Source organism: Phalacrocorax aristotelis, chromosome 12 (assembly GCF_949628215.1).
Source record: "Phalacrocorax aristotelis chromosome 12, bGulAri2.1, whole genome shotgun sequence".
In the NCBI taxonomy this organism is placed as follows: Eukaryota; Metazoa; Chordata; class Aves; order Suliformes; family Phalacrocoracidae; genus Phalacrocorax; species Phalacrocorax aristotelis.
In genome coordinates, this window is record NC_134287.1 from 6,418,637 (window position 1) to 6,431,679 (window position 13,043).

Sequence of the window (13,043 nt, forward strand, 5' to 3'; positions counted from 1 at the left end):
AGGAGGGGTTATATGCTCTCATATGAAGAACGTAATTTGGGTGCCTAAACTAAGAAACCAGAACTATAACACTTCCAGAACTATGACACCCAAGTGTTCATTTCCTTTGCACTCTTCTGCAAAGAAAACATAAGGCTATGCTTTTGACCCTACCTCTGCTTCAAAAGGCACGCACCTGACATCACTTTACTCCTTCTTGCTTGTTGGCATCTAGTGGCAACACCCTGACAGCAATGACCTCCACGAATTTTTGCTATTGATTTCTTTGCTGTCAGAATTTCACTCATTCATGGCAGGAGTTGTTTCCACATCAGGAGTGTCAGCCTACATGGAACAATGCAAGATTGTGCAAGATTGTGCCAATACATCCATGCTAACTCAGGTTCCAAATGCAACAGAGATGAATTACTGCATTGTTCTGCCTTGGGCAACTTACTCTGCTTTATCAGCAAAGCAACTATCCTAAGAAAACATTGATCTAAAACTATAGTGCTTTCAAGATCTAAGTACATAATATTGCATTGTGCCATGTCAACACTTACCAACAGTTGAATTTATGATAAAATAAGGAGGTCAGCCTTCTAGGCTGACTTCTCTGGTTTGGACCAAAATATAAGTGAGAATTGGTTGGTTGAACACATACCAGAAATGACTTGGGAGAAAAAAGGAAAAGAAATAGGAAGATTATGACAACCAGTATCTCAGTTTAGTTATTTATGTATGTATGCCTATAAATGGTTGCAGCTGAGGGCAATGGATTTTACAGTCTCCCTGCTACTTCCCCATCATTTATCACAAATTGCATGCTGTACAGGATGGAGATAGGAGAAAGGCTGTACAGTCTTATTTTACTGCAAATGAAACTCACATTTGGAATGACCATTTTTGTTTATTTGTATTTTCAGTTTATCTTCTAAATGATGTGGCTGTATCCAGGAAATGCCTCTGGAGAAAGGGGTGAGCTCTCTACCCTAACATTCAGCACCCAATCAATCTTTTGAGCCCTTTTGAACCCTGAAGCTCATTGCTACAGGGTTTTGGGTCTTTGAGCAATGCAAAAAAAAAAAAAAAAACCATGGTGTAAAAACAGATGTAAAAAGTAAAGCCTCAACGTGAGAATTTTCTTCTTTATACTAGATACTGGTTTTGTCTATTATTTAAAGTTTAAGAGCCCATGCTTATAGTAAAATGATACATTTGTTTTCAGTTGTTCAGGCAACTGAAACACTACATTCAGTTTTTCTAATGAATACAGTATACAAGTAACATCTAACATAAAGGTAACAAAAGATATTACAAAAGCTACTTCTTTCTCTCTCTGAACAATATACACTGACACTGTATACACTGTCTATCTCAGGCAAATACAAATTCATGATAGGAATAGGTCAGGGACTAGAACCACTCATTCAGTGTTGATGGTAAAAATACCAATGAAAATATGCTGTGTCATCATCTTTTCTACAGCTTCTCTGGAACTAATGCACATCCATACTGATAATTTCTACATAAGAGGTAATGCAGACTAGCTTCATCTTACTAATTAGTTTGCAGTATCAGACCCATGCCAGTGGGGAATTCAATGGTTTAACAAACAGTACAAAACTCTTCATACCCCTGTCATGGGAAAGCAAAAGATAGTGCAACTTATAACTCAAATTAGGGTAGACATGAAACAGACCATTCATCTTTAAGTATGAACCTTAAAACCTACAACAAAGACTGTGGTAAAAGCAAAAGAAATGAAGACCCTGTAACGACAGGTGCATTGTAAGATTATAATATTTATACAAAAAACCAATTAATAATATTTAAGTGTGAGCAAAACTATCTCCTCCTCAAAGTATTGCAGTGTCAATTCAAGTCAGAAATACAGTACAGGTTCTGGGGCTCAGACATCCAGCTTCTTGAGTAAGGAGAGTTTTGTTTATACATGTAAATACCAAACCCAAATTAACCTCTCCCTCTGGTGTGTTTTTTATTCTCACTAATCTCTTGCTGTTCTAATTTATAAGGACCTCAAGCTATCCTTATTTTTTCTATATTTTCATTGTTTTAACTAAGTTCACCTTAATCATAGCAAACGGAATAGTAAAAACTTTTCTTTAACCAAACCAACCTAGGAGTCTGCTGAGCTGGCAGACCTTCCTGAGCTCTCACAGCTTTAATTTTAACATTGAAAGGCTAATCAAGTTGCATTCTGAAACTCTATGAAATGTCAGTTCCTGCTGCTAGAGTCAGTGCTGGTAATTACATGCTGTTTATTACAGGGGGAGGGGAGGAATATCTGCATAGAGCCTTCTTACCTAAACTTGGCAGAATGCCTTTCTGCTACTGAAAGTCCACTCAAGGGCTTACTCTGCTGCACTTTCATTTTTGTTAAGGTCATTATGCTCACATGAAAGCAGATTTGTTGCCTGTTCTTGGCAAAGAACACAGCAAGTTCAGCTTGGATCTGGGAATGTACATTTTGCAGCAGAACTAGTTAGTGTGTTTCTAAGTTCTTTTAAGAAAACAAACAAACAACTCGGTAGATCTCTCAGCTCTCTGTATGTTGTTAACAGAAAACACAGAGGAAAGCCCAGAATTTGTCTTTGTTGATTCTAGATTTACTTGAGACTGAATCTCAGCCCTGTCCTGCTTGGCTGTTATAGAAGCTCTTACTTACCTGCTTCTAGTGCAGTTACTGGAGGCAGCAAAGGAGTCATCCTCTTAAGTTCAAGGCTGATTTTACTACCCGTACTCAGACTGATTAATTCCTTTTAAATTGTTGCTTGCGGAAGAAAGCACTATTCAGATACAAGCAAGGGAGGCAGAAGCTGAGTCTTACCTCATCTTTACTGCTATTAAAGCATACACGAAAAGGATAGCGGTAATATTATTTTGCCCTTCACACACACAGATACTGTGCATATCACCTGACATCTGGGAAGGAAGGGTGCTGTGTCAGTGTTTATTCACTGTGAATAATACAAAAAGTGAGATGGTGCCTGTGGCTGAGCACACAGAGGATCTATTCTAAGGGAGACTGGAAATGAAGAGATTAAATTAAGCATTTGCTTTAAAAATTTTCCAGCCTGTAGGCTATCCAATTAAAAGTTGTTACAAATCAGGATGTTGATTTAGTTTTTTAGTTCTGAGGCAGTCTTCTTGGCCACCTCAGAACAGCTAAAATAATCTAGATATTTTTTTTCTTTTCAAATAACTATTCATAGCTTTTCCATTTTCTGGTACAGGTGATAGCATCTCTTCTCATTGGAAGAAAAATTAGTGTAGTGGACAAAGTAGGGAAGATAAGGAAAACTATTTGGGGAGTGTTTGAGAACAAGAGGAGAGCAGAAGAGATCAAAGAACATTAGAAGAGATACCTAACGTGTATGGGATAGCATTTAACATACTGAAAGTTGGAAACAAATAAACTATGGGAAATTTTTAACAATATTAATTTAAAGTTCCAACAGCTGTTAAACTGTTTTATATATCCTGCTTTAGGGTGCCATCTGCTGTTCAGTTCATTGCCGTGGTGTTGCAGTGTGCCTTCTCTGACCTTGTTCCATTCCACATTCATAAACCTGCATCTGGCTGGTTAATACAGGATTATAGGGTAATTTACATTGGAAACCTTCTCAGGAGGTCTCTAGATCAACCTCTGGTTCAAACCAAGGTAAGCTTTGAACAGCTGAGGCTGTCAGACCAGGTTACTCAGGGCTTTATCCAGCTGGGCTGCTAAAACCTCCAAGGATGAAGCTGCACGATCCCACAATGCTTGACAGTCCTTATGGTCAAAAGTTTTTCCTTATACCAAGTCAGAACCTCTCTTCTTTCAACTCATGGCCATTGTCTCTCATCCACCTACCATGGACCACTGTGAAGGGCCTGGGTCCAGCTTGGTAACTTTGCTTGGAAGCTGCTGTTAGGTCCCCACGATGCCGCCTTTTCTCCAAAGTGAGGAAGCCGCATTCCCTCAGCTTGCCCTCACAGGGGGTGAGTTCCAGCCCATTTCTGACCATCCCAGTGGCCATCCACTATACTGGCTGCAGTTTATCAATGTCTTCCTTATACTGGGGGACCAAAAACTGGACGCAATATTCTAGATGTGGTCTACTGAGTAGAGGGGGATAATCAATTCCTGTGAAGTACTGGCTATGCTTCTGCACCTACATGCAACCAGCAGTTCGTCTAACCCAGGGGAACTCTGCTAGGAAGTTGTGGCCAACTTATTTCTCCCTTTCCAGTGTCACAAAGGAGCTATACACAGTATCTGTGATGGATTATTTTCCTTTTCCAGTGGCTATACAGCATATCTGTGCCACATCACAGTGGTGACATAGCACATTTATTGATTAATAAATACACAGAAAACTAGCCTTGCTGTTAAATCAGCTAATGACTTAAACTACTATCTTGATTTCATAATTACTGTATTTGTTTCCTCCATGCCATCAAAACATTTTCTACAGTTTTCTTGCTTTAAGCTTGTTTGAATCCTATAAACGGACACTATTTTAGATGTTTCAATTTACACATTATCCGATAAGATTCTGGAACAGCATCTGCCTCCTGCTTATAACAGTTTATATTCACTAGTTCATTTCCTGTCTTCTAGGCTCCAAGCCTTACTACATCAGAAACAGCCACTTTGGACATTGTGCAGCTAACTTCCTGGCTGGATTGGGGAGTTTTTGGTTTTTATCTGGGTTTTTTTCCCCCCCTTTTTTTTTATTTGTTTTGTTGGTTCTTTTGTGGGGTTTTTTGTTTGTTTTGTTTTTATTTGTAAGCACCAACCAGATCAAACAATTTGAAGATTCTGTTAAGATCCTCAAAGCCCTAGAAAGCATTGCAAATGGCCTTTTGTACTATTTTATCTCCTGTTAACAGACCTATGAATGACCATAATTTATATCTGACCTGGATTTGGGCATAGCAGAATGTCATGCCTTACATTTATATCTACATTTGATATTGAGACAGTAAATTCAAAATAAAACCCTGAGATGCTTTAGATGGCTATTTCATTTCATTTCACTTGACTCTTACTGCCATCTAGTGATATAATTTACAGTCTTCAAAACTTTCCATTTAGAAATTATATTGCATCAGATGTATTTGGAAAGGTGCAGGTCATTTTCTAAAATCTATACTTTGTTTACTTGCTAATGTAATGCCCATGCTGGTATGCAATTATGTATATATTAAGTTTTGAAAGTTAATATATTTTCTGCCTTCCTTATAAGCATGCACTTGAAGACCCAGATACTTGCCTAAGAAGAAAACTGTACAGAGCCACAGCAGTATTTTATAATGTATTCAGCTCCTCTTCTGGCAAATTTCCCTTGAACCAGCCATAGATGACTGCGGTGGATGTTAGTAAATGCTTCATAAAGATTTATAAGCATATAAATTATGAAATAACTTAGTCAAGTAATGGGAGCTAATCTCTTTCTTTTTTTCAGTGAACAGAAAGTGTTCATGTCATTGTTTGAAAAGTAATCACTTCCCAACTCTCCTACCTACCTAACATGAGACCCTGAAGTAAGAAAACATTGAGTGCAAACTGACTCCTAGGATATTACTGGATACTAGGACATTACCAGAGGCTGAAGTTCAACTGAGAATAAGGCACACAATCTTAATCATGAAGGTAAATTACCTATTAGAAACTTTTAGTATTTGTCTGTGATTTGATGTCTTTAAATCAAGATTAATCTTTCTAAAGAGTTCACTACAGTTCAAGTTGACAATTTAATTCATACGAAAGGATGGGGTTTTATAATAATCTGGTTTTACTTCCTAAGTAGCAAACTACTTAGCAATTATCTGTAGTTATGTACATTTAATATATATTTTTTTTTAGTCAGGTTATCTTACTTCTCTGCATGATCATCATTCATAGTGCTCCTGAGTTTAGAATCAATTTATGCATTGAACATAAAGAGATACAAACCCAGTAAAACAAAACCAATATCTGAGAATCCCAGACTTGACAAAATCATGGCAACCATATCCAAATTTAGTTTTGATTGTTAATTGAACTGCACATGAAAAGAACAGACCAAGCACTGAGGGTTCAGTCACAGTGAGCTCTATTAACTTTTTCTTTACAAGTTGAACTTTATGTTTCTCCAAATATTGCTACAGGCCTCTAGGACACTTTTTCATACTCATTTTGAGGTCTCTCCTTGGTATCTTCCCTAGCTCTGTCACAGAAAAACCTTTCTACAAGTCTTTCTTCAGCTCAGCTGAACAAACTCTGTGATCTGCTTCAAAGGCTGTGATATGGGGAGCTGAATAACAAGGCCACAGAATAGATTATATATGCATTTAGTTGAAGAACCTCTTCCCATCAGCATCGATTTAGCAGAGTACTTAGCCTACATATGTTAAGCACACAGTCTGTAGAGTGTTGACATTCTTTAAATTAAGTAATGCTTGGGCCCTTTATTCTAGCAGAAACTTGTATAATAAGCACTTTGACTACCATCACCATTGTGAGCTGATGAATATTCTGTTCGAATATTTCCAAATACCAAATGTCTTCCTGTATTTTCCAGTTCTCAATGTTAAAACAAACATGTACATTTAATTCTGAATTTGGACTTAACTCTCCGTACAAAATAAAACCTCATACTTTAGCACAAAGGTAATCCTATTTTCTCATATAGAAGCAACTTCAGTTCTAGCTCACTTAATTCTCATCAGCTCCAAAATCCCAGACAGTTTCATTCTTAGATTTTAAGTTTTTTGGTCCTAGATAAATCTCATTATAACAATACAATCAGGCAAATGCACCTCTGATAATATTAACTATGCAAATTAGAAAGAAGAAAATACAAGCCACATCGTATTCTGTACAGTAAATTTCCATTCTTCCTGGAATCCCTTCAGATTTAGATACTATTAATAAACATACACTCTACCATATTACAGTCAAACCTTCAAAATTCATATTTCCAGCCACTTGAGCAAACTGGAAGAAAATCATGCTTCTGGAATCAGTCAGGTTTGGCATTGTTAATTAAATACACAGATTATGCCATTGAGCACATTTATGACTTCTTGCATTCACTGGATCATTGTCAAAGTAACTAAGTTGATGGACCATTAGGAATTCTAAGTTATACTATTTTGTGAGCCACTGAATTAAATGTCTTGTGTAAAGCAAGAGATAATTTCAAGCGATAGATAAGTGTGCATTTTGAATTATCTTTTTAAGCAGCCATCTGCTAGTGTCAGCAATCAAAGCAAGGATAGAAAGTGGAAATCAGGCTCATACTGAGAATTTTTACTGTCAAATTCTGTAACTTGCTAGAGCTAGCAAAGAGGATCAGACAAGCGCTTTCAAATCAGTGTGTTGCCCAGAAATGGTCCAGGAAAAAGGAACATTCAGTATTTAACTTTGAAATGAAATAAAGATAATACTAAGAATTATATTTTATGAAAACTGTTCAGCTGTTTTGAAAAGCAACAGCATGAGATTAAGTTAGACATTAGGTCTTGAAATGATCTAGTAGTTCATCACCACCAAAAGGGGGGGATCTTGTTCTTCCTGCTTCTTCGTGACTATATAAGCTGTTCTTTCTCCTTCTTTCACATTCTGCTTGTTCTGACTCTCCCGCATATCGTATACCCTGCATTGACTCAATTTAACTCAGTGAACCAGAAGGAAGCTAACCTGACAAAGAAAGGAGAGTGAATAGTTTGACTATGATTTAAAGATCTGAATTGATTTATCACAGAATCAGTTAAGTACTAGAGCTAGTATGAGGGAAAAGGTGGGATCATGCAGCTAGGAACAGTTGAAGAATTTACCTATTCTCACAAGAGCAAGCTGTTAGATTACATCGGTTGTGTATCCTCAGACTGTGCCTCCAAATCATGCTTATTGCTCAGATTTAGCTCCACTTTCAGGCCATCTATGCAGTATTGCTCCCTCCTATGCCCCAGTGCCGGTGCTTGTCCATTCAGTGTACCATCATGATTAAAAGACCTTCGCTTTTTCATTGTCACTGGCATGCTTTACTGCGTTAGTGTGCTTTTAAAAAAAAAAATCAAGTCAAACAAGCCATATTGGAACTGACGCAGTAAAGGATCACTTGGAGAAACTAGGTTAGTCCACAGAAATCATACCAGCTTAGCTTGCCAGTAAATTTCCTTCTCCGTCAAACTTAGAAAGTGCTTTTTTCCCCCCTTGAAAGTAAGGAAATAAATATTTCCACATGGTATTCTCACTTTTCATTCCATTTTCCTTCCATCAATGTTTTGGACTACATCAAGATTTCTTGAATTTAGGACTTGTCAATGATAACAGAACAGGGCTACTGGAAGATAGAACTAGGGCATCATTTGGTAGAAGGACAACTAGAAGGTAAGTGGGCAGTATTAGGTCAGTATTTAGCCCACCCTACTCCTAATCTTTACTGCAACTGGGAAATTTTCTGAGGCTTACATTTTTAATTTCTCAACAGCAGGTTTCAGCAGCCTGTAAAACTATTTCATTCTAATGATAATTGAAGAAACCTAGCTAAAAAATACTACCATATTGTGATTAATTGAAAAAACAAGACTAAGCTAAATGTCAAGTTTCAAAATAGTATAATCTTACTAAACATGATTCATTATTTGCTGTAATAAAGGCAAATCTATTGTTACTAAACCCCTGTAAAGAAAATATGCCAAAAATGTTAAAATATTCACCTATCAGATTATAGAATTCAGCAATAATGTACCCACTATAATCACAGTCTTTATAACCTCTGATAAAAATCAATTAAAAACACAATCACAATAACAATTTCACCTTATCAGTTGGCTATTTATCTTCACATATTAAAAAATAATAACACAAGGTATATGGAAATTTTTTTTTAACATAAAACTGATTTTTTTAAGCATACCTGTAAATAACAGTTGCAAAAAGAGAAAGAATTAAATGCTATGACTTTTATTCTGGTTTGGAAGTAATGTGTTCAAAAATAAAAGACAGGACAAGTGACCTTTGCTTTTTTCATTTTGCTAGATGTAACAGTCAGGGAAAGTTTTGAGCTAATAACACCAGAGATGCGGTTTGACTGTTCAGCTACAAAGTTCAGGACATGCAGCAATAAGCTATTGAACTAGCTCACCAAAAACAGCAGCTCTGCAGTGACCACCTCTAGGTCAATCCACAATTCACTCTCCTTCAAACCCTCACAAGTTCTTTCTGGTCTGTTGAAAATTAATAGGCTAACTCAGGTGTGATCACTGCGGTGGAACAATCTCAAGATGCCTTCCTTTTCTCCTACAGATATAGCTCAGTGTTACAGCCCTATCACATAAAAAAGATCAACTTTCAGGTGGAACAGATGTAAGGAAGCTCTAGGTGCAGATTGCTGCTCAAAGCAGGGTCAGCTTTGAGACCACATGAAATTCCTTGGGGTTTTCTCCATTTAGGTATTGAAACGTTCTGAGGACAGAGATTGCCCAAGCTCTCTGGGCAGCCTGCTCCAGTGTTAATGCAAATCTGTCCTGAAAAAGGATGGCTAAACTAATTCCCTTGTACGGTTAGACACTGTTTGGCAGTAACAACGTTGAAGGACTATGTTGAATTTTGGTGTAGAAAAGATCCTAATATCTGATTCCTGGCAAAAGCAAAGCATAAAATAAATTGAACAGTTGATATACATTTGGCAGAGCAGCCTCTTCCTCTCTGACAACGGCCCTGAGGGATACAACAAAAGGAAGCACCCCCTTGTAAATACTCTTTGAAATACTGGTCACTTCTTTGCCTTTATTGCTCAGAGCCAGAGTACCAAAAAAGCTTTTTTTTTTTCTCTGACTTACTCTTCCTCGATGGGAGGTGAACTGAGAAATTCTGGACAGCTGCTAGTTCAAGTAACATCCATAAGGCAGTTTTCTCTTGAAATTCAGACAGCCAAACATCTAAATAAAACAAGGCTGAAACCAGCAGGTCTTAATTATTTCATTCAGCAACATCATCTGGCAGACTGCATCTGAAAAACTGTTACTAAACGGATCAATAGGATCAAAATTGTTTTGATCTTAGAACACTCAACTGAATGATGAAATAGCTACCTTTGTATTTAACTACACAAAAATGCTCCCTCTCAACACTGGAAACCTGTTTAAGGCCCAAATAAAAATCAAGACTAATGCACTCAGGGAATACTCAATCTATATTTAAATAATTTCCCATGTAAACAACCATTTAAAAAGAGCAAATCACGAGTATATGTTATCACCTACCATAATTGTCCATTCCACTCTCTTGGGCAGCAGTTAAAAGAGGTTAATATTCAGAATTAATTCCTTAATCTTTTCTAAATTCATAATTTCATTTTTATTAGAAAATACATAACACAATTGCCAGAAATAGACAATGGAACTTTTAATTATTTCAATAGGATTAAATACTGAAATCCTTGTCCTTTCATTTACAAGCAATTCACTGGGAAAAGCTTTCTACTGAAAAGTTTGGAGCAAAATATTGACACTGGTTTGCGTTTCTAACTTCGCAGCTATCAGTGATCAAGTGGAATGCAGGTCTTATTTTTTTGTTCTAACAGCTGCAGAGGAGCTGTTTGGCCTTCAGTCATCACAGAGCGGTACAAACTACCTTTATGGGGAGAAAAATATTAGATAATAGAGCATGATCTAATTCCTAAGGAATAGCCTAACAAGGACTAATAATAAGAAGCAGAAAAAAGAGAAACGCAAATCAAGACCTTAGGGTGATTACTTGGGGCAGGGGAAGGGGGCAGGAATTACCAAGAAAAATAAGGGTCCCATCTTTTGATGTTTCAGTCAAAATTAGGTAATATTTTGAAAGACAAACCATGGTAAAAGAAAATTACTAGGCTCAACAGCAGTGGTGATGGGTAAAACTTAATAGCCTGTTAAACAACCACCTCATATTAAGCCTTCTCAGGCTCCTTGAGATCTTGAGTTCCATGAATTCCAGCTCATTTGCAATATTTAGCATCAAAACAAAATCACACTTCAGAAGTTTCAGACCACCTTCTACTGTATTATAACAGAGAAGAGGGAATCAAAACAAAGATGGATCTTAACTCAGGGAAAAAAGCAGAATAATCCCAAACCCTTTTTCTTTTCTAAGGCTTAATACCTTCAGAGAGAGTTCATTCTAACAAGAAGATATAAATCTTTTCACTACATTGTCTGGTAAGATGAATTTTCTGGCTATAAATTGGAAAATGAAAATGTTGATTTCCCGTTCAAAAGAGTAATCTTTAGACAATAACTCTGGTCATTTTTATGTAGTCCTGCATTTCACCTGTGTATTTCTGAGACTGGTTTGAGAAGTGTTTTGCAGTAGTTTGGGAGCAAAGGCATAACATAAATGGCTTTTGAGATTATTAATAGATTCCTTATGAGAATATTTTTCATCAAAAAAGTCCTTTTGCAGAAAAGGGAAAGTTTTTCACCACAAAAAAGTCAGTGTTATCAAAGCTCTGATTTGTATACAGCTTTAAATCCTTAATTCTATTGAAATATTTTTAAAGGTATATATAAATACTGAAAAAGGAATTTAATTTTCTGTGAATAAACTTTTTCAGAGGAGATTCAGTGAAAACTTAGGTAAAAAAAAAGTAAGGAAGATATAAAATATTGAAAGGTCTTTAAACCTGCACAGTGAAACTGACTGAAAAAAAAAATCTTCTGTTCAGGAGACCATTTTTAATATTCACTCTGCCTTAATTTTTTTAGTCAAAATAGTGTGAGATGTTCTTCTGGTGTGTTTATGACTCACACAAATCACCCAATGTACTTCAGAACTTGGCATAAAGGGTTAAGATTGGAAACAACTTTTGAAGAGTGAATGCTTACTGCACAAAAAGAAAGTATTTTTCATTTTGCTGTTTATCAGTGTCTCTCAAAAAAATAAATATTTTTCATTTTGCTGTTTATCAGTGTCTCTCAAAAAAATAAATATTTTCCCTTTTGCTGTTTATCAGTCTGTCTCTCTAAAAAAAAAGTTGGTGTAGATGGTACAGAGGCTGCTTAGAGATATTCTCAGTCACAGATACTGCCAGACGTGGATTGCATTTGCTCACAAACTGAAATAGTTCGCTTGGGTTTTTTTCTCCATTTTAGGAGCTTGCAACTCCGCTATGAAGGGGAAGAAGTCTGTCACAATTCAACTGATGATAGAAGAATAGACCATTGTGCAATGCTGTGCTGGATGAATCTTTTCGGAGAGATGAGCGGTTACCCGGCACTACTTAAGAGAATCCCTCAAAGCTAAAGAAAAAATTGTCTGCTTGTATAAATACAGAAGTGTCAGGAGACCCTTAGGTTCAGAAGCATCTGAATAAATCCATGAGGACATCTGTAGTGAAATCTTGGCCTAATTACCTCTATATATAGAAATATATAGATATATAAGAAAAATATAACATTTTACTTCCATAGAGCCATAACTTTTTCCTGGTGTCCAACCCTTCCTATCTGTCCTTATTATATAAGAACTTTCTTTCACATAACCTGTATAAAGTGATCACATTTACACAAGTCTGAAGCCAGCTTTCTGTCTTGTCAAAAGGTCAAACCACATTACTCTCATTAAAAGTGAGGAAACTTTTAAATGGAAATATCGTTTTCTCTAACTCTTCAGCAAGCAAGACTAAACCTTGAAAACCTAAGTGAATAAATTTCAGACCTTATGCCACTGCAGTTGTCATACTGATAGAAAGGGACACAACATATATATCTAAAAGCTTCAGGAAAGTTAAAATCCCTCCAAAATGTATTTATTCTTATGCAGTTATTTGCGATAATTCTCCTTTAACTTCATATCTCAGTCCTCTTCATGGTAATATAAAGTAACTTCTAGCTAATCTAATATTCCCCTGGTTAAATATAAATTCCAGTCCTTTTCACTTGTCCTTTATGTTGCCCCTTTCTCTCTTTCTTCTTGCGCATCCTTTACTCTGATGTCTTTGTTTCATTAAGTGCTGGAATGCAGCAGGAGAAATTTATTTTTCATCAGAATGGCAAAACTGTCCAGCATCATCAAATTGCCAGAC

At 36.5% G+C, this 13,043-nt stretch overlaps 1 long non-coding RNA gene across 2 annotated transcripts; it reads left to right on the plus strand.

Annotated features, from left to right (window-relative positions):
* Positions 1–662: 662 nt before the first annotated feature.
* On the plus strand, positions 663–12,372 carry LOC142063512 (uncharacterized). Of its 2 annotated transcripts, XR_012662794.1 has the most exons (5): positions 663–957; positions 3,493–3,664; positions 5,454–5,641; positions 11,114–11,178; positions 12,112–12,372. It is a non-coding gene; the product is annotated as an uncharacterized LOC142063512 (long non-coding RNA). The 2 variants fall into 2 exon arrangements; XR_012662795.1 differs by lacking the exons at positions 663–957; positions 3,493–3,664 and adding an exon at positions 3,767–5,363.
* Positions 12,373–13,043: the final 671 nt, after the last annotated feature.